This window comes from Halyomorpha halys, unplaced genomic scaffold (assembly GCF_000696795.3).
Source record: "Halyomorpha halys isolate HHAL.00 unplaced genomic scaffold, Hhal_1.1 Scaffold669.1, whole genome shotgun sequence".
NCBI classification, from domain to species: Eukaryota; Metazoa; Arthropoda; class Insecta; order Hemiptera; family Pentatomidae; genus Halyomorpha; species Halyomorpha halys.
In genome coordinates, this window is record NW_027107180.1 from 654,558 (window position 1) to 674,635 (window position 20,078).

Genomic DNA, 20,078 nt, shown 5'->3' on the forward strand with positions numbered 1-20,078 from the left:
TATATATTAAATTTTTGTTTAACTTTTTAACCTGTTTATTTGTGTTTTAACTTCTTTATTTATGGCTTAAATTCATTTCTCTCCTGGCAGTTTTGGTATTACATTTTCACAAGGTAAAATGTCTTCAAAAGGGATTTAAATAAAATGTCTTTAAAGGCATATCTTTTAATAATCGAAAACCAAAACTGTTAATAAAATTAAAAATATACTTGACCGGACTGGTTTCGGAATTAACTACCTTAACTAAGATTTTAACATTTTTTAAAGAATAAGGTTATCAATAAAACTTTTATAAATAAATATAAACTAAAATTCAATACTAAGCATTTAAAGTGTAGATTACATGCCTAATAACAATTATTCATCAAAACTTGACTTAAATAATTTATTTTTCGTTAAAAAAAATCATCATCAATATGAATATCCAAAATATAACTACTTAATTACTACAGTAAGTTTTTGAAATTGTACAATTTATATAGCTTTCAGAGGCGATTAATTTGTTTAATGAACCGATAACGTTATTTAATATTTAAACATAATATTTTTCTTATTATTAGAAAATTAATCTATAATTTTAAATACCTTAAGGGCTATTATTCGAAAAGAAAAATATTATTAAACAATTATTTGTATTTTTTTATAGGTTAATAAATCACGACATTCATTCACGACTCAAAAACAAATCTGAAGAACTTCAGAAATTAATTGACTTCATTAAATAAAGCCATCAGGGCGAACTACTTTTTAATTACTCTTTTTGTAATGTCATTGAATGGACATAAAAACAAATGAAATAGAGGCAAATAAAGATAAGAGATTGTAAGACAGAAATAAGCTTGCCACTTCCGTAAGCAAGGTTTGAGACCACTCATTATGGCTATTGAGAGCGGCTCTCGACAGTTCTGAGAGAGCAATACTGCGTCATCAAACATAATTAAAATTAAATCAAATTCGATAATTTGTAAATAAATCAACCAGGCAGATAATTACCTACGTCAATGTATTCGAAACAGATATTGATTGAGTATTTGGTGGTATGAAAGAATATTAAATGACGCAATAATCTCTTCTTCATTTTAGTTTTTCAAGTAATCAATTGTATTTTAAATAAATTAATTTAAAAAGTTTTAAGAGGTTTTATTTAATTTATACACGCTTTAGGATCAAAGCAGTCCAACATAAGTATTTTTTAAAAATATGTTATTTCATGATCCAGTATTTTTATCTAATCCTAATCTACTGCCTGAAACAAGTGAATAATTTTTAGAATCATAATGCGTGAAGTTATTTCAAAGTAGTGCTTTTGTTTTTATTTTTTAAAAATATTTTGTAGAAATTTCAATGCAAATACATTCTCAAAAGTAATGAATCAAAATTTTAAATAACTTTTTGATGGTAAAAACATTCTTATATATTATTAAAAAAAAAGTGACGATTGAAAATCCGCTAGATACGTTCAATACAGGTGTCAGAACACCACCAACCTTGCTTTTTTTTTTTTTTTTAAAGCACCCAGATCTTCACCAGAATCACCAGTGTTTCCTCTCAAGGTAGCTAGGGTGTTTCAGTTCAGCTCAAGCATGCTTGAGGACTGCAACACCCTGTGTTCAACGTTCCAAGGATATTTTTTAAACGACAGATGTAATTTTTTTTTGTAGTGAGAATGTTTCGTTATTTTGTTTCTGTATAAATTTACTAAACTGAGCCGGAAACAAACTTTTATTTGTGTCATTATAGTTATTCTTATTGAAATTTGTTCCAGAATAAAGTTTTTTTTTTTCAATTATAACTATATTTTATACAATCTAACACATTATTAGAAGTAGGGAAATTTTCTTTTGCTAGCCCCTTTATTTTATTAGTTCATCCCACAGGAAAAATAATATCAATTCACAAATATTTACTTTTAAGAATTTATTATTTAACGGACTAAAAAATGAAGACATGAAGAAATTATTTATATTTATAAAATAAATAAATTTAAGTTTAATCCTCAAAATATATTGTATTTTTATGTTCTGAATGAATCAGCAGGGCCAGTTCCGAATCTATAAGAGTTTCGACTCAAATATTTCTACTATTTTTAGAACAGTCTTTGATAGATATATATTGGATGTAGGAGCGAAGCATACACCATTCAAGAATGAAGGGGATAAAAATACTTTCTGGGTTTCTGGATTCCATCTAAATTGGAATTTTTCTCTTGAGACCGAAAAATATCCGAAGGTTAGACACCCCTACACGTCACAATACGTTTTCGTTTCTGCAAATAGAAATGTCTAGGTTTATGTCATTCTTCTATATCACATCTTAATGGATATTTAAACGTTTTAATGAGGAACAATTCATTACAAGAAAGTTTCTAATCTGCGTTGTTTCTTCTGCGAAAGTTTCTAATGCGTGGTCCAATCTGCCTACATTATTTCGAAGGAGACTAATAGTAATGAATTTCTCATAAGTCGCGTGATTAAGAGTTAAAGGATCAGAGAACGTTTCATGGGCGTGTTACGTGTTGTTAAGCTTAATAAAAAAAAAAAACAATATTTTTGAAACTCTTCTAATCCTGATGCAGCAATGACTACCGATTACTTAATTCCTGAAGAACAAATATAAATATGAAGTAACTGAATATGTAGCTAATGCAAAGTTTTTGATGCATATATCACAAAAAGGGAGAATTAATAAAAATTAGCATTGCAGGCAGATATAGCTAGGATTTGTGGAAACATATCTAGAATAAGAGACGTAAGTTTAAGTTGAAAATTAAATAAGTAGGAATTACTAACAAGCAATATCAACTTTCATCAGCCATTTTTTTAAAGAGCCATTTTCTTATTCAATGAGAAATATCAAATCTCATTTGGCTAAAATTTTAGATAAATTAGTCATTTGCAAATAATGTCATCTCCATTTTTTCCCCCAAAGATGGGTACTTAATCCGTATTTACTTTTTAGGGGACGTTTTAATTTATTACCAGAAGTAGTAACACAAGCAGTAGTAAAACTCTTAATGCTTACTTTAAAGTAAAATATTATGGATTGGAGTTATAAAGCCTTGTGACTTTAATTTTTTAGTTTAAGAACTGACATCCTAAGTTTACTTCTTGTGGAGTTATGAAGTGTTCCTAAATGAATGATTCACATATATCGTAATTCATATGTTACCTTTCGAATCATTTAAAAATAAAGAGAAACTTTTTATTTGCTAAAAACACTCGTTAATAAAATATAATCCATTTCTGAAATACACTGATGGTTAGTAATTGGCAAAATAAAATTTTTTGCTCATCGGAGGACGTACAGTGCTTCGCCACTATAAATTTCGTGTTAAGGAGTGCTTTGAATAATTTAAGTGGAGACCTCTAGCATATGGTATAACTTTTTTTTATCGTATTAAGAACCAATACTTATATGATACTAATAAACAAAAACAAAACGCACTTAAGACAGAGTGGCACATAAAGTCAGAGCAGGAAAACAATAAGAAAAACAAGAACGGAAAGAAGAAAATATTATCTAAATATATTAACAACTGCGTAACCTAATATTTTATCACCACTAAGAGATAAAAAGACAACCAATAAATATTATTATCGATGAATATATTAAAACAATTTGTAAACCCACTATCACTGCTAATTTTTAATGTGTAATGAATAATAACACTAACAATAATATTAATAAATATTTATGTTAAAAATAAACTGTAAGATGGGAGATATATCAACATATTAAGATGTGTTGTTCATTTTAATGAATGCGAATACTCTCAGCAAAAAAACATACAAAAAAAAACACAAGAACAATAAAAGCTATCAGTAAGATGTTGTATCCTCTAAGATTTTTAGGATTAGATGATTATAGACGGTTTATGTTTTGGATTAAGACTATTTTTTTAAATAATGAAGTTGGCATAAATTAAACAGTTGTTTGGAAGTATTTTGTTAAAATGTAATTTAGTGATCTACATTTAACCATTCAATATAACAACATTAATTATCACATATAACTTTAAAATACAATATACATTTTCGTTGATTATAATTTTTTTTTTCACAGATAAAGTTTCACAGTTACGCATATAGATAAGTTAAGTGCTTTTTAAGTGGATCAAGAGCCACTTCTGTAAGTGTGATTCATCAAAGCACTAATTCAAATTATTTTTCAGGATTAAAAATAGCGAACAGTTATTTATTATGTACAAAACAAAAACAAGTTTTTATGAAAAATAACTGATGAAATAATAAGACAAAGTTGAAATATAAAATTATTTTCTTCACATGAGTTAGGAAAAAATTAATTAGCAAATCTTTCATGGTGGTTGCTACTGCTTTTCATTTATCCATCTCACATAGGTGACGACTACATGATCCAACTATTACAACCGGAGTCTTCGCGGATACTTTTCAAAAGTCTTTTACTTAGGGCCTTGTAACTTTTCATGAATCTTTTTTAAACAACAGGAAAGAAGTTAAAATAAAAGAAAACTCAGAAAGAACACGTTTTATGTGCCAAAGATTATCTCTTGCATAGTTGGATTAATGTTTTTTATAAAGAGAGTTTCGGCACCGATACTTAAAATACCAATCGGCCACCCTGTGCACAATAGAGGAAAATACGCGTTAACTATAAGAAGTAGTGCCAAAACGCCTTCAACGATTAACATGAAACTTGATTTATATGTTCAATATCAATATATATCAATTCTCGAGAAAAAGCAGGAAACGTTTAAGGGAATGAGAAGTATAAGCCTCGATGGAAAATTTCTTCTCTTTACTGAAGAAAGCTTCAAGAACTACGATACTTTCGTGTGGAAATTATTAGATACAGCAATAACATTGGAACTACACAAAGGTGGCAACTTGTCTTTGGAAATCATCCCCACAATCCAACTACTTAATATAAAAAAATAAGACGGACTCCTTCGTTTCACGATTGATTACTGTTGAAAACAATAAAATCGTACCTTGTATTGTCGAATGGCAAGGGCAAATAACACCCCTAAGCCGGAACACAATTTAATAAACTACAAAGCTAAAATATATATTAAAATCTGTACAATAAAGGGACAGAGGTACAGTACTTTGTAAGGAAGTACTGTAACTAGACCGACGGTTGTGCAAGGAAGTGACTTGGTCAGAAACGCTCAACCGCCTAATTTTTAACCGATTAAGGTAAGGTTACTCACTACATGAGGCTGAAAAAAAGCATAAAATACGTCGATTAAGATTTTGTTTTATATATGTATTATTTGTGAAGCTACAACTAATAATTTTTGTAACCGACTTTGCATTCATGACAATAACAAAAATCGTGTCACACAAGATATTTAGTGTTACAATCACCAACAAAATTAAGTTGTTATTGTTATTTGATCACACTTTTCCATTTATGGTTTATAATTCGTTACTATCCTGGGCTGGAGGCGGGCAGAGAAACAAAGAGATTTCACGCGTTTTCTCTACAAAACAATATACGAGTTAAACCAATATTTATTTTCGCGGGTGTCACATTCCCGTTGAACAGTGAAATTTCACAGAACTATAAATAGATATTTATAGCTGAGAGTCACTAAATCAAAGATCTAGGTTAACAGTTCTTAGTCCCGGTCCTTCACAGCTAGTCCAGTCACAGATCCAACAGTTACTTTGGCAGCTGACCACACGTACCCGCGAGGTGTTATCATCAGTCGAGGATCAATAAGAGGTGTTGGATAGTTAGGAAAGAAAGGAGTCCTTGAGGTCGAATGTTGTTCGGTAAAGTATGATTAAAGTACAAGGAAGGAAATAAATAAACAATCCCAACCAATATATCCCCACACAAACATTTCTTAATTTTAAAAAATAAAATAAAATGAGCGATAAATAACAAAATCAACTCACAATTTTATAATTTTACTATTAGATTGGATTTATTACCTCAATATCGCGTAATAAGGTTTTTCTTCTTCTCTTTATCTTTATTTATTGATAGTTAAGTAAACCATTAAATATAGAAAATATCAATCATGGGTTATTTTTAGTAACTATCCTAGAGTATAGATTGGAGTTAGAATTTAATTAAAATATTCTAGTAACTAGTAGTTTGTGGAACTCTATCTCTCAAGAAAATTGACGTAATGGTTTTAAAATTTATTTATTCCATCTAATGATTACTGGGGTAATAGAAAACCCCTGAAACTTCAATTTTATTTAATTAATTCTTTATATGACCTTTCAAATATGTTTACTGAGGTCTAAAATTAAACATAGTCAACAATATAAAAATATTTTATATAAACTATTTTTCAACATAACATCCTTAAAAAAAAACTAATATAAATTATGATACCTATCATATTAAAAATTATTTTTTCAGAAATTATTACATAGATGACTTTGTAAGCTTTATAATTATGGAAAGGCAAGATGGAAAAATTATTAATTATAAGATCATAGAAAAAAAAAATCAATAATTCTAATAAGTTTAGGTTTGGCTAACTGTTTAAAAAAGTAAATATTTTGTGTTTTTTAGCTTTATTTTAATTATATCATGAAAAATGTGATAGAAATTTAAGCTATGTAAAAATGTCTTATGTAATAGTAATATTGGAAATATCAATCAATAATACACATTATAAGAGTTTTTAATAATTATCTTTATACAGAATTTACTGTTTAAGAAAAGAAAAAAGATTGTTACGTAGAAATATGATCTATATATAATTTTTTAACATATTTAATATTTAATTCAAGATTCTAGGAATTAGATTTGAAAATGGACAAAAAGGTGGTCCGAAACTTCATCTAATTAATTTAAGTATAATCGGAGTTTTAAGGTTGTTTTTTTGTTTTTATTGTCCCAATAATTATTTTATAGGAAAATTTATAACCTTTGAAAATTATAGATCAACGTGCTTTAAAGGTAAAAATAGAACATGAAGGTTCTACGTGGATAGTTGCTGTTGTTTGTTGAATGACCTTATGTACTCCAACTGGGGCAGCAAGGGCGATCAGTAAAATTAATTTTTACTAAAAAAAATACCCAGAATATGATAAATTATCTCTTTAATGTTGTAAATATCGACAATGTAGCCAAAGGTTGGAAATCATGCAGATACATTTTTGCAAGGATAGTTGCTAATACCCACTTAATTTTCTTTTTATCCTTTGAACCTGATTAAGAGACTGGAAGGGAAATGTAACCACGACAGCAGGAAGAACCTACGGCACCGCCAATCAAATTACGCTCTAGCCTCAACAAGCTCTTCAGTCGCGACCCTAATCAGTTTAGCGCTGGAGCGAAATCAATAAAGCCATAGGAGGTCGGCGCTTTCAAAATTTAAATAATATTATATCCTGGAGAGGATCAAAAAGGAAAATTTAGTAAAATATAATATAATTAATTGGCTTTTACTTTCTCTTTGGTTTTGTTGTGAATATTTTAAGGAACAATGTACCATCCAGATTATGAATCATAGACTCTGGGGGCAGGAACGGGGCATGATAGAAAAGGGGGCATCTTGTCTCGGGTTGTCTCAGGCTTCCAATTTTTGTTTTAATATTTCCAAAAACTTGAAGATTGCAGGACGGATATAGAATTTTTATGTGACGAGGAAATATCTCAGAAGTTAAATAGCGCATTATTGAAATCTTCCGCATGGGATTAGATATTGGAAAACAAACCTTTCTAACTTTCTTGTCCTTCATAAAACAATGGATCAATTATTTCTCAGTGCATTAATTCCCATTTTGAGTTAATTAAATTGAACGATAAAATCCGAATAAAACTCTTGATTTACAGTTAGTACCGTGGTTAGAACAATTATTGGGGGGGAGGGGAAGGAGGCAAAATCTAAAACTTTACAAACATTTAGTGCACATTTCCAAGTTTTCGGTGGACTAGATACTTTTCCCAGAAATTTGCCGTTTTCGAAACATGAATATAAATAATTTAGAGTTTGAAGTAGTTTTCCAAAACTTTTTTGGCTTTCAAATTATTGAGGGGAGGGGGGCGATATACACTTATCTTCTTCATAACTGAATAATGAACTGTCATTAGTGTATCTGCCCACAGTTTTTTCAATTTCTTTCACGTTTTCAATAAAAATATTTTTGAGCCAGCAACTATGTTAAATGTTAAATTTATCCACTTAATCAGTTTCAATTTATTTTGCATATAAAAAACATTTGTACAACAGGTTGAATTTCATAGGATGAGCTTGGCATGGATGACCAATTAAGCTGTCAGGTAAATCTGATTCTACACGATATAACCTAAACTTTATTTACTTATCGTATAAAGAGCATTAATAAACTGACGTAGCATTATCAAAAGAAATAGAGTAAGGTCGTTCTCTGTATCTCATGTAAAAATGAAAAACAATTTTTCGAAGGATATAGAATCTAAAAGTTGTAAGAGCCTTTATGAGTCAGTATGGAATTTTCTAAACAATAAAGTAAGATTATACATTATATTAACGTGTCAAGGAAAAATCACTGGTGTTAATAATAGAGGAGAAACCAATTCGTGAATAACCCTCTAAAATTAACATAATGAATAATTATGATTGCAGAAGAATATAATTAACTACTAACTAAATATAGCCTTTATACGAAGATCCTTAAACATTTAATAAAATACTTTAAAATAAACTTTAATAAATATGCATCTTGAGAATTCTAACTTCTGAAGATTACCTAGTTCAAGGAGTGGTCATTGACCGCAATAAGGGGTGGACGACACAGAACAATATTTCTTTTCTTTTTTAACCCAGTCAAAGAGTTGTGCTACCGCAGGTCTATGCTATACGGTTCTCACCATAGGTTTGTTATAGCAGAACAATCCTAAATCAATCTTATATCCTTTTTTGTTTATTAAATGAATACATTAAAAACCAAATAAATTTAAAATGAAGAATTAATAACCATATAAAACTATCTAAATAAGAAATAAAAACTCTAAACCGTTTTTAAATAATTCATACCCTCTATGATGACTTTATAACATTGAACTGATATATGAGTATATTTATAAATGGATTTTTTTTTTTAAACTTCACTATATAGTACATTTATTTTCTTATGGTAAAATTATACAGTGCAAGACATTATTGTTCGATGCAGACGGACAAACAAGACCAAGGATGACCTTACAAGACGCAGGTGCCCCAAGTATCGTCTGCACAAGGTTAGCTCTTTCTAAACAACGATCAGTTATCGGAGCCACAACATAACATTTGTTAGGTCAAAATGCTGGATCTGATAGGTCAGTTAAACAATTACTAAATCAAACCTCAAGGATTTTATAAACCTATTTATAAGTAGGTTCTGCTTTTCCGTGAATTTAAATTTATCAGAACGTGATAGAAATTTACTAAAAATATGTTTCAAATCTTAATGGTTGTTTTTATAAATAAATGAGGTTTTGTAAATAGAGTCACAAAGGTTAAATAAAAATTGGAATTGCTTACTTTCTCATATTCGTTAACTCGTTGAGACCAGTTAATCAAATTAATTAATTTTTTTTTCTTTTATTTTTTTTTTTTTTTTACGATTTTAATATTCTCATTTCATTATATAATGAATTAACAAATTTTAGAAGGGTTCAGTTCAGTTGTCACAGAAAAGAGAAGGAGATGTTCTGAGACGATTTTCGAAACAAAACCTAAAATATTGTAGAACAAATTTTATTTTAAGAGTTAAAAAAGTCATTTTTTCCTAGAATGAATATGACATAGAGGAGTTATTTAAATTGAAATTAAATGAAAAAAAAATCCATAACAAAAAAACTTAATATATATAACTCATATAGTTTTTCGTTTTTTGTTTTTTAATTTATAAAGATTATAATTTTATTATCTAAAAAAGTTTAATAGGATCCAATTAAAAAATAAAGAGAAGAGAAAGAAATGCTCCGAGACGATTTTCGACACAAGAGAAAAAACAGTACAAAACAAATTATTTTAACAATGAGCAAAACCATATCATTTTTCAAGACTTAATATCATCTACGGGAATCATGGTAATTTTAAGCAAATAAATTGGCATGTTGCTTAAAATAAAAGTGAAAACATTTTTGTTATAATATTTTTTGTTTAAAGAAAATTCTGGAAATAAATCAGCCAATATAAGGCAATAAAAAATAAAAGTCCTTTTAAAAACATAACTGTATTTCATTAAGTCTATACATACATATACAACTTTTTTTTTTTCATGTATTTACTAGGGTCTAAAAATAGACTTTAATTTACCTAATTTCTATGAATAGATAATTCAGGTATTTTCGTAACTTCTTTTCTTTAAAATAGGAGAATATCGCAGTAAATGAATAGCATTACTTTAAAATAATATTTTATTCAGATTTAATATTTTAATAATAAATTATTACCAATTAATATAACCTATATTATATTATAGATAAACCTAATACGAACATAAGAAATAAAGTCTCAGAAACTTTCATTTTGTATAAATGCATTTACACTACACCTTAGGAAGTGGAGGGAGAAACAAAATGGTTGCATTAGCTTGAAAGTGTTTAATGACCTCAATTATTCAATCAGAGACAAACACCACTAGCCTTAGTGCAATCTCTTCAGAAAATCTATGAATTTTCCTAACGCTGAAAACTAACTTCGTTATCATACATGAGTACAAATACCAAACTTAATATCTATAATTAAATATATATTTCATTCAAAAGGGAAACAAAGAGATTAAAGACAAGCCGAATAAGCTGAGAAACTGCGTCATATTGTAGTGCAAAGTTGGTCACTGACGATCACTTCAACCACTCCACGCCAAATGGAACGGACATGGAAGAATTGTCCGCATGAAATACTGTGCGGATTTTTTGGAGTGGTGCGGAGCTGCTAGAATTGCAACAATTCCAACAGTTTTTAGGCATTGTTATACCAATACTAATAAACCTTGTGTATCAAAAAAGCATCGTTAGAATTTATGATATGGGTTATTTAAAGTTTTAAGAAATTGTTTAGAATGAATAACTTTACTATTACTTAAGTAAAACAAAATGTAAATATGAAAAAAAAACTTTCATGTCAATTTATTACACCCTCTATTAATTAATTATTAATTACTATTAATTTTGTTGAAATTTACCAAAATAGATTTTGAAGAAATGAAAATTTTTAGTGTAAAAAAGTTCAAATTATTAAAATTTACAATATCATAAGATGCTTTTTAAAAATAATTTTATATTATAAAATACGTGTATGCGTGTTATACATGCATATCAATCACTATAGGAAGGTAAAAAATGGAAGGATGAAGTAGTGATCGTCAATGGACACCTTACCATGGAGGAATATTATTTAATGAAGGATATTCAGTTACTTCTAAGAGGCTGGATGAACCCCATTCAAGATATCAATTACTTTTACAACAAATCTCATTGAATTCCCACAAAAGCCAAATAAATGGGCTCATAAATTTCCATAATCGCAGACAACACTAATAAACCACTCAAAAGCAATCAATACCATTTAAAACACCTCTAAAGTGTGAATTATATACTAACATTTTTTTCTTTAATCCTTTCAGCGATAACTTGAATCACTATGATTAAAATATACAAAAGAATAAAACAGAGAATGTTTTATGTTTACGAATTTCGCTAGTATTGATAGAATGAAACTAATCCAGCTATCTCCTTCATATGGTTTCTATTACCCATCGTAATAGGAAGCCTCTCAATCTACTAACGAACGAGTTTTGTATGGAAACCACGACTTGAGGCACATCGTTTAGCTGAGACGTCAGATATCTACGGAACGTGTAATTGTTAATAAAATCAGGGTGATGCAAGAGATTAACGTCATGATCTGTTAAGATCTGGACTTTCCAGATAACCAAACGAGAATTGTGAACATAAAATTAGTACACCTCTTAGATACCATAAATTTAAATCTTCAATACAACCATTAATTTCCTTTTATTGCAATATGACACAAAGGCGTAGCTTTGCTTTGATAGTAGCATAATGCATAATAAAAAAGTAATTATTTTATATTAAACATATTTTAAAGATAGTTCCAGATACCATCCCTCCTCCTCAAGCTAAATCACTCTATAAACTGTCCTATAGTTACAATGTAATTCAATGTAACCTGAGTCTGCGGTGAGAACTAGGTAAATAAAAAAAATGTATTTCAAATTTTATACAAAGCATAGATCTTCAGAATTCCGTTCGTAAAGAAGAGACAACTAATAAGGGACCGCAAGGTTACCTTATTGGGAATATACGTAAATCAAGTAATCAAATATAAGTAAATCAAACCTTAAAGGATGTAAGGCTGTTTGTTAATTACAGAAATAGACATTTGAGGAAATCCAGAGGGAAAAGGAAATTGAAAGGTGGCAAAAGAACACCTTTCCACTTTAGAAAAAAGATTAATTTAGTTTGGTCATACCAAAAGAATGCCTGTAGAAAGATTACCTATGGAATTGGAAGTTGAAGGTATAAAATAACATCTAGGGTAAAATGAAAAGAAAATCTGACAGAAAATGGCATAGGGAAAGATCAATTGAATAAAGAGAGAAAAAATTTAGGTAAATGAAAATCACATTTAAAATTTCTTTAAAAAATAAACAAACCTATATTTCTTATTAGGGGAGTGGGATAGCACAGAGGTAAGTACTATACTACTAACTATCAGCACCTGCATTTGAATCAGGCTGTGGTAGGAAAATTATTTATTCTGTAGTCGTGAGTCAAACCTTAAGGTTCTGGAGCCCTCTTGGGGTTCACACAGCCTTCCCTTCATTTGGGAAAAACATGGCAGTTAAGCGTGCTCTTTACCAAACCATCGCCTTGTATAACCGTTGTACTGAAAACAGTACTTCCTTACATGATCCTTCATGGCTTGTAGCGGTTCTCACTATTATTATTATATATTTGATTAAGCACGAAATTAACAAAATTGAGTAGTTTTCAAAAATTATTTATAAACACTCAGATATTTAATTCATCACGGCATTATGAATGACAGTAGAATTCAAGTAAATTTTCTTTATTTCTAGTAAGGTTTTCTCTAACATCTGACAACTGTACGTATGTGTCCTTGAAGAGGGACAAAGGCAGTCTTGTTTTTGCCACAATCTGTTGTGAGTTTAGTTCGTATTAACTAATTTTTAAAACGCAAAAGGTAGATGTAACTATTTGGAACTTTATGGATATTTATGACAATTTATATGACCGAATGAATTACGTGAGGTCATAACGGATGCTCACGTAGCGACCATATTCCTTCCTCCATAACTAGATAACAGGGCCATATTTTAATCTGATGGGGGGTTTCATTTTATGCCATATATCCCGCTCAGATGCCTTGCAATAATACTGTGATTTTCGCTTGTTTCATCACCAAGAAAAAATTTGCGAATAAATTATTCAAGTTTCTGGAATATTTCAGACAGCAATAATGAATTTAGAACGTTCATTATTAACAAATAGATATTTAAGATCTAATGAGATGATAAAAAAGCATTTTAAGTCTCAGCTTTGATATTTTCCTAACATACATCAGAAAAATAAGTAAATAAAAAAGTATGGTTTGTGAACTCACTACATTCATTAAGAATATTAATCAAAATGAATGTAAGGTGAATTTTTCTTAAGTTCTATTTTACAAGTTAGTCATAAATAATAGCATTTAATTGTCCTCTCCGTTACCATGTAGGTAAGCAGAAAAAAATCATACATTAAAATAAATAAAAATAAAAAATAACAAAAAAACATTCAATTCCAGGAATGAGGATAAAAATCCTGCTTTGAGACTTAATTCTGCCACATATTAATATATTTTCATGAAAGATTTATGAACTATAGGATGAAATGATTTTACAAGAAAAAAAAATTAATAAAATAAAATTTTATTTTGTATTATAAAACAATATTATCTTTACATTTACAGTTACATGATTGACATTTAGGTGCTATTTTCGTATCTTTTGGATCATTTTACTAAAACATTTTTAACATATTAATTTGTTCTCAAGCTATTCAATTCACACTTTTGAACTCATGCTTTTAAAATATCTTATCTATTTTATGCCTATAACAGGCAGTTCTTATTGTTTTTGTTTTTTTTAAAGGAGTTCACAATTGTTACAAGATCATAAAACCTGACAAAGAAGGTTATAAAACCTGTAAAATAAAGATAATAGGAATAGGCATAAAATCAGCTTGAAAACAAAGTACAATAGTAAACTGGTTCGAAAAAAACAAAAACCCAAAACGTCATCGTATAGATATAATGTTGAAAGTAAAAAAAATCTCTAGTTAAAACAAAGAGTTTCCAATTTTTTTTATTAAAAACTTTTTTAATAAACCTATAACCTTTTCTTAATACACTGATATATAAAAATATAACTTCATAGTTTACTTTAATTACAAAAAAAATTAAATACGCTAAACACGGGTTGTTTTTAATTGAATTAAAATTTTTATTTTATAGGAATATAAAAAAATAAATAAAAATATCACATAAGGTTCACGTTTTCTAGTCAAATATTAAAATAAAGTTTGATCCTCTTGAAAACTATGGAGAAATTGCCAAGTATGGTTTTCAACAACAGTCATAAAAATATATGGGGCTCTAAATAGGATAAATATGACCAAATAAATAAAAACGTTTCTGACAACTAAGCCTTCTTGTCCCGGTTAGTATACAAAATGGACTTCAACCAAACAAGAAGGAAAAAAAAGTAATAAAAAATCATCATAACCTAGTCAACAAAACGGCACAAATAAACAGTGCCAACAAATTAGGCAACTATAACTGCTTGCTAATCAAATGATTATGCAACTCCCATCTAGGTCAGACAGCGCTATTTTAATCTGTCATCTGCTATATACCACAATAGTACACTACTTCTTGTTTTTACGTCACCGTACGGTTTAGATAATGCACAGTTACAAAACATAGGATGGGCAACAGATAAAAGATGAAAGTATCTATTTGATTGTTTTCTAATATTAGTCCAAAGAGGAGAAAAAAGGCAGTTATTTCACCCGAATTTTTGATTATTTTAATGAAAACTATGAATAGTTACTAGTCAAAGTTGTCTTCTAGGCTCTGATAGAATCCTAGAATATGAGGCTTCTTCCACGGATTGGTTGTCCCATTTAAATTTCACCCGAAAAACAAAAAACTTCGATAAAGAGGAATAATTATCATTCAAAGAAGTACTCTTGCATTGGTCTTTCTTGGGGTTGACAATCAGGACCAATAGGTTGTATCCTCCCCTCCCCAATATTAACAGTACAAGTCAAAATTGATGTCTGCTATATATAGGTGGGAAAATAAAATGGCGGCTGTTTCAAGACGTTTAAAAAACTTTATTTTTCATTCCGAGCTTCAAATTTTTAATTATAACACCACTTAAAACCTAATAGACATGGACATAATTTAAAGATGAGTAAATTTACTAAAATATATGCCCTAAAAGAGCTATTTATATTTAATAGTTTCTGAGATATACTTTTTTAAAAAACAACATTTTATAAAAAAATGTAATGAAAAATAACCAGTAAGTGAATTTATTTTGGAAAATCTATACCTCAGGAATCATAAGACCTACAGATGTCTATTAGCAATTAAATTAAAGCTAGTTTTAATGTGCTATAAAGTAATTCATGACATTTATCTTCGCAGAAGTACTAGTGTTCATATTTGCCAAAATTAATTCACGAGATGTTGACATTTAGTTGTACGGACAAAACTTTTAGCTTGTGAAAACCTATAATCTCAGGAACCATTAGACGTACATATGGCTGCAAATACTCAAATTGAAGGTAGTTTAATTAATGTACTATAAAGCAGGACATAACTATATCTACAAATTTGAAAAAAAAAAAAAAGAAGAGAAACCTAGTACTGAACTTCCTGCGTACTAGGATAATAAATAAAAAAATTAAGACGTTATCTTAAATTTAAAAAAATTAAGACGTTATCTTAAATTTAAAAAAATTAAGACGTTATCTTGAATTTTTTTTTAAAACTGTTAGCTACAATAATAGAAACTAATTTCGTATATAGATGTATCATTTACAAAACTTAAATAGAATATTTCTAAGAATATGTTTTATTCAGGCACATGGACATTTTTAATTACCGCCTCAATTTCAAAAGATGACTTAGTTTGTTTTTATCATTCATTAAAGGACAAGTTGGAAGGAAATTTGTACGGCATCAGTTTTGTGATTTTTAGTTTCAATATCCAAAAATAAATTGGTATGAAAACAATTGATGTATGCCAATCGTAGATGTACAACTCTTGCACTAACGGATAATGTCAAAAATAACTTAAATACCTAATAAGTCGCCTAAAATATATAAAAAGTACAAATGCACAGACAACAATGACCTAACAGGTCTTCACTACTATACAGCCGGGTCAATCACCTTTTTCGCGTACACATCCCGGTCCCAGTTGAATGCCACGAAGACTCAGCAGATAACAGTTTATTATTCGTTACATATCGTCGAATGTTTTATAGTTCCTTGAGATCTGTTAAATAATTTAAGGCAATGAATCAATAGAATAGTATTTCTATATTTCTGAATTCTTATCCATGAAATAATTGTCTTACATTCTTTAAGGCAGAACATATTGCATAATGTCGTTATCAGAAATTCAATCAATAAAAAATCATTTAAACATTAAGGAAACATTACTACTCCAAATTTGTGATACTAACTAGGAAAGTAATTTTTTTTTTAGTAACCCTAAATAAAAAAAAAAATTATAATTTAAGTAAGAAAAGTGATATTCTTCCACTCATTTTTGTTTTTCTGAAGTAGATCAAAGTAAAATAGCACGTTAAAAAATAATCGTTTTATAATCCAACACATTAAAAAAAAAAAAAAAGAGTTGAATTGTAAATTACTAAGTAAACTAGTGTCATAAATGTTTATAAATTAAATTTGGATCTTGATTTGACTTGTAAAATCGAATTATGAAAATTATATTTAAAAAAGGCGCTATTTTAAATGAATATTTAGATAAATAAAAGCTATGATGTGTAATGACAGAAGCACAGGCAAGTATATAATAGGTCATATCCTCTCTGGGCTGCCCGGAACTTGTTAATTGTTCCTACACGGTATGAGCTCGAACGAACAGACAAGTTCGAAGGGTGTAACGTGGTTGATAAAAATAAACTTAAGAAGTAACGTCTTAGTTTAATCTTAATGTAGACAGATAACTGGTAAAATCAAAATTTTACAGTACGTTTCGCATTTTCCAACTGACCTAAAGTTACCTACTTGGCCATTATTATTAAACCATATTTATGTTCCATATTTTGTATTTTTAAGTCCTCAAAAGTAGACTCCCTACGCACTCTCTTGTATATAAATCGATAAAAAACTACGTTACAGTGTGTGTACCAGCTCCAAGGAGTTGTCAGAGAGAATTTTCTGAAAGTAATACAAATTAAAAAAATTGAAACAATCTAGTTTAATTTTTGAATAACTTTGGTACATAAATAGAATTCTGTATAATGACTGTATAATTTACTTACTGAATTTTGAGAGAGGAAATTCAATAGAACATGGCACCTACTTTCACCAAACTACTTTACATCGACAACTGGAACGACTTTTAAGGCCTTGGTTTACTAATTAATATTATCTGCGAGTTCAAGTTTACGGTTAGAGGTCATTCACAGATAAAATGACGTTAACCATTGATTATGATTATGGTTTGTCAAAAAGGTTTGACCGAATAATGAACCATGAATAAGGAAAAACATGGACATGGAAAAGAGATCCTTCTAAAATGGACAGGAAATATCCATTGCCCTAGTCTCTAGGCTGGTCTCATTTAAATATAATATTTCATTTATCGCAAAGCCAGCATTATTTTAAGACGCTTTTAGCTCACTAATGCGCCTACCAATTTTTCAATTCCCGTCGGACTGGTACGTTTCCATAATGGTAGGCCAACATAGGTATTATAAATGAATAAATTTAAACTCGAAATATCAGTTTTTTAAATTTTATTTTTATAGCAGTCTAGCTAATTGCATAAGGAAAGAATAGTTCAAGGAAAAGTATATTCCGGTTGATATGCTCTGTTGATTAGAAAGTCAAACTCAACCACCATATCAATTAATGCTAAATAAGTTTATAGTGCAATAATAGCTCTCCTCATTTCTGTGTAGTTAGATTTTTCATACAGGCATAAATATAAATATTTTTCATCCATTTTTTTTCAGCAGGAGCTGATGGAATGGTTTATATCCTACATAAGTTCAAATTAAAATACATTTTTACAATACTCAAAAGAAAAAAAAAAAAAAAAAGAAAAATTTTAATGTATAACTAACATAATGTATATCTTGGGACTTAATAGTAATTCTCCATTACTTCATTTCACTATTGCAAATAACATTGATACTCGTCAACAATTTCTAAGACTGTAAGTGAGACGAATAATAAAATAAACACTGTAAAGCAGTCTGAGGAAAAGAATGCACTTTCATCACTCAACCAAGGCCGCTTAAGTGCCTACAAAACAGCATGAATGCATACGGAACGACCGTTCTTAAATTTTACACTTTTAACAATGTCATTAGGATAAAAAAACAAAACAATAATCAGGTCTAGTTTTTGAGAAGGGAAGGATTAAATATAGTATGTATATATGAGCTAAAGTGGTGTAACTGAAACCAGGTGTTTTGTGATGAACAAACCACTTAGTGCAAGTTCTATATAATGCTAAGTGAGATTTTTTCTATCGAAACTAGTCAGCCAAAAACATATGAAACTGTTTAAAAGTGTATGAAATTAATTAAACAACAATTTAAAAAAATAATTTTGATGAGAATATACCCCATTTTTCTTCACAACGGCTCATATAGGAGCAATAGCTTAAGGATGTGAATTCATTGCAACAACGAAGGAAAAACATTACTTGATTCTCGAACATAGAATTATCAATGTACATATTTTAATTTTTTTTTTTTTTTTTCGAAGAACCGTATAAGAAGAAAACAAGTTACGGGACTAACGTACGCAGTGAAGTGTTTACTCCCGGATAAGGGAAAAGTGTGGGCGACTAACGTCACTAGGCAATGATTGCTTCTGATTCCTTCGGTAACATAATTGCTTCTGGGAACTCGAGGGTTTTTCCTACGTCCACTCATGGTAGTGAACCAATGGGAGTCATTAATTAGTGAGAACACTGAACACTTGGACTCAAGTGCGGTATTAGAATTAAATTAAATGCGTATTAACTACTTTAAACCTTGGGAAGAGTCCTTTATAATACTTAAACGGGCAAACAGTTTTGCACGATGAAATTTAACCTTCATGATAAGAGGTATTTTCTATAAACGATACTGAAGTATAAAAATTGATACATGTTCAAAACAAACGAACAAGTTATAAAAATATCTGAGGTATACTATATCGTAATGGTTAACGTTACTAGTCTGGAGAAAGGGAGACTAGTCCGGCAAGTAGGTAGGTCTATTATCATTTTTTGCGACCCTTGAAGGATACCAAGTCCTAACCAGGCTTGGAATGTCAAGATTCTTCAGACCACCATGCAACAAACATTATTCGATCCAGAGGAGGAAGGAATGTATTAGGATTATAGGAAAAGTGATCAAATGCTATTTTTCCGACCCAAGGTGATCGCTTTTATAACTAACACAATATATGCGTCTGAAATGAGCAATGATATACTTTAAACATGCGTATACCAAAAACTTGCAAATATCTCAGCGTTCTGAAGGAAGCGTAGTATGACGAACACTGGCAAATCAAATATTTTTAGAAATGTTTTTCGCATTAAATTCTTCTCAGATCCTCAATCTATGGTTGAAAGTTTTTTTTATTATCTCCTTCCTGGCCATTTCTGAATTACGGTGGGAGGTTATCTGTAGGTTACCATCCTATTCTAACTATATTCCAAAGAATATTGCTATAACTAGAATCAAACACTAGTTGCAATACACTCATCAGCGAAGGAGGTGGACTCCTAGAAATAATCAGCAATATTTCCAGAATACAACAGAACAGAAAAACAGAAGAACAGTGCAAGTTCGGCTTTCCTGATGAG

General features: G+C 29.4%; 1 protein-coding gene across 5 annotated transcripts in view; it reads right to left on the bottom strand.

Annotated features, from left to right (window-relative positions):
* The window catches only part of SERCA (ATPase sarcoplasmic/endoplasmic reticulum Ca2+ transporting SERCA), a 94,193-nt gene that overhangs the window by 44,277 nt on the left and 29,838 nt on the right, over positions 1-20,078 (bottom strand). The window lies entirely within an intron of this gene.